This window comes from Dipodomys merriami, unplaced genomic scaffold (assembly GCF_024711535.1).
Source record: "Dipodomys merriami isolate MVZ:Mamm:240054 unplaced genomic scaffold, mDipMer1.0.p SCAF_25, whole genome shotgun sequence".
Classification (NCBI taxonomy): Eukaryota; Metazoa; Chordata; class Mammalia; order Rodentia; family Heteromyidae; genus Dipodomys; species Dipodomys merriami.
The window spans coordinates 3,108,166-3,111,684 of NW_027203937.1; the positions used below are offsets into that span (position 1 = coordinate 3,108,166).

Consider the following 3,519-nt stretch of genomic DNA (forward strand, 5'->3'; position numbering starts at 1 on the left):
TGTTAGCATTGTTCATCTATGTACACACATGTGGCAGGATTTCCTTCTTTTTAATGGATGAACAATTTTCCAGTTTATACACTATACCATATTTTCTTTATCCATTTTTCTTTCAGTGGAGACACAAGTTGTTTCCTTATGTTGGCTATTGAGAAGAATTCTGCAATAAACACAGAGATACAAATATTTCTTTGAGATAGTTATTTTATTTCCCAGGAAAGTGTTTACTGAGTCATTAAAAGTTCAATTTAAAACAACAACAACAACACATTATCCCTGAGGTCAACACTAGGACTCCTGTTCACTTTGGCAGCACATATACTAAAATTGGAACGATACAGAGAAGATTAGATGGTCCCAGCACAAGGATGACACGCAAATTCGTTAAGCGTTCCATATTTTTAAGTCTTTATGTCGAAAAAGGAACTTTACAACTTTGGTGTGGTGGGAGAAGGATTGGTGGGGGGAGGGGAGGATGGGAAGGTATGCCAAGGGGAAACAAAGGAGGAGGCTGCGATACTTGATAAGAAATGTACTCATTGGGGCTGGGAAGGTGGCTCAATGGTAGAGCGCTTGTCTTGCATGCCTGAGGCCCTGGGTTTGATTCCTCAGCACCACATAAGCAAAAAGAAAAAAGCCTGAGGTGGCGTTGTGGTTCAAAGTGGTAAAGCACTAGCCTTGAGCTGAAGAGCTGAGGGACAGCGCCCAGGCCCAGAGTTCAGGCCCCACGACCGGACCCCCCCCCAAAAAAAAAAGAAATGTACTCATTATCTTGCCCATGTAATTGTAACCCCTCTGTACAGTATTTTCACAATTAAAAATAAATAAATAAAAGACTAGGACTCTACCACTTGAGCCACAGATCTACTTCCAGCTTCTTTTTCATAGAATTTGAGATAAGTTTCATAAGCTTTCCTGCCAGAGCTGGCTTAAAACTTAGATCCTCTTATCTCAGCCTCCTAAATAGCTAGAATTACAGTCATGAGCCACTGTTACCTGGCTAAAATTATCTTTTGTAATGACTAACACATATACATTTCCAACAACAGCCTACAAGGATTTCCTAGCATGGCAATTCTTACAAATATCTTTTATTACTTTGAAATAGTTTTTGTAACAAATTTTAGATGATATTGCGGTTGGTTATGATTTGCATTTCTCTGGTGATTAGTTATGTTGAATATTTTTCATGCATTTTTTAACCATTTCAATGAATTCTTTGTAAAAATGTCTATTCATATCCTCTCTACATTTTAAAATCAGGTTATGCATTATTTTGTTTGCTATTGTATTATATTGTATGGTCTTGCTGACTAGAGTGATTTTATATTTGGTCATTATGTACAAAGAATAAGTGGATGGAGTTTACCAATTAGAAATTAGTATTCACAAAAAACTTCAGTTTTTCAGTTTGGTCTAGTGGGTGAAATACTGGACCATGGTGGAATCTAAATGTATCCATTCCTCATTTAGAGCATTATGAAGATCTACAGACATCCAGTCTTCTCAGAGGAGTCCTATACTTTAGGAGGATCACAAAAACTTATGCCTGGTGGAGACCACTGCACCTGGGGTGTAGGTAAACCATGTATTCAATGGTCATGGGTTTTTGTTTTTGTTATCTAGATGATTTTTTTCCAATTTAGCTAATGAGAATATTACTTAATTTTCAAGACATCTTACAAATGTCATCCTTCTGCAGAAAAATAAATAAATAAAAGGCTAAATATTTTTGCCCACAGTCACTTATTTGCTTTCATAAGTTCAGTCTCTCTTTGTGTACTGTGGTACCAATTTACATTAAAAAGAACAAGTGGTGTCTATGTTGGGTGGTCTTCTTCCCTTCCTCTAAGGATATAGTGGATCCTGGGAAGAGGATTTATGTAGATTTGGTGTCCTCTGCTTTCATGCTCAAAAGGCTTCCATTTTCTCTCAACCTTTTCTGGTCCTGTTTATTAAAATAATTTATGAGATGCAGATAAATCACAAGATAGTTACTCCACCAGCTGTTGCCTTAATACTTGGAAATACTCTTCTTTTGCTCTGTCAGTTTCACAGACAAGTAGGGAGATCTATGGAAAAACTCTTCGGTTTACTGATTGATACACTTGAGTCAATTTTACTTTAGTTGCCTTCTAAAGTCAAGATTTCTCTCACTCACTCTTTTTTTCTTCCACCCTCTCTCCTTCCCTCCTCTGCATTGTCTCTCTTTCTTGCAATGCCCCTTACACACACACACACACACACACACACACACACACACACACACACACACGATACACACATACACACACCCCACACAGAGTTACCAAAGGAGGTTGGCATTGTAGCAATCTTTGTCATCATTGTACCAATCATAGCAATATTGTCATTGTTGTGGTTCTCTTTTATCTCCTAATGAATCTCATATGTATGGGTTACACTTTTGTGACAAACATTTAATGTACTCAACATCAGCTGCAATGAAGTGCCACATTGATAATGATGATTACATTGCCACTCACTATGACCAATCAAAACAGAAACTTCCAAATATTAAGGAGATATCAGCTTCATTCATGAGTAATGGATGAGAGTGAGTTTGTGCTCAGGGTTATGTGGCAGGTTTAAATAGCATTACTTTTATATTATCAACTTTAGTATGCTGTCTTTGAAAAGTGATAAGCCATTCCAGATGTAATGGACTCTCTTTTCACTCAGGTTAAACTATTCCCAACAGATAGTCTGAGCATTGTTTTACTTGCTGTATTTTCATACTTCCCAATTTCTACTCTCAAATTTCGTTTATGGCTTTGACTCTTCCTTCAATCTTGAATTCCACTTTCTGTGTTAGCAACATTTCCCAACCCTTCACTCAATCTCCACCCCTCTGTGTCAGATGCCTTGACACCAACACCACATATAGTTAAGAGTGTCTTCTGGTCCATCTCTCTCCTATCCCTTCCCTAGGACTGCTTTCAAGAAGAGGTTTGAACACACATCGTCATATTGTAGTTTTTTTTATATATTAAATTTAGTAACCCATCAGTCCATTGTTGCCTCAAGAAGAGCGACAATCAACAAAGGCAACAATGACTTCAACCATCCTGAGATTAATCTCTAGGAATCAAAATAAGCAATGTTGGAATTAATAAGCTTGGGGTCTAGCTCGCACATTGCTTAAACTTTGATGGCTAGTTCATCAAGAATCCATTTGTATGCTCTATTAAAAAGAAGAACTGAATCCAAGAGCAGAGAAAAAAAATCTGATAAACTGTGGAAAAAACAAGGAAAATTTTTACATATAAAAATGTGAGCTGCTCAGTCTCCTTCAAGGCACCCAAAGTAACTTATAAATCAGGTATATACAGGTCAAGTAAACTGTTAAATATGCTTGTTTTCCAATGTTTTTTTTTTGCCAAAATAAGATCTTTTGGATATATCTCCTTTCTTTTTAAAAAAAATTTAATATTATTGTCAAGGTGATGTACAGAGGGGTTAGAGTTACATACATAAGGTGGTGAGTAGAGTTCTTGTTAT

The 3,519-nt window shown here is 36.8% G+C and overlaps 1 non-coding gene across 1 annotated transcript; it reads left to right on the forward strand.

Annotated features, from left to right (window-relative positions):
• The first annotated feature begins 299 nt into the window (after positions 1–299).
• Positions 300–403, forward strand: LOC138836650 (U6 spliceosomal RNA). The gene has a single exon (XR_011374970.1). It is a non-coding gene; the product is annotated as a U6 spliceosomal RNA (small nuclear RNA).
• The last annotated feature ends 3,116 nt before the right edge of the window (positions 404–3,519 follow it).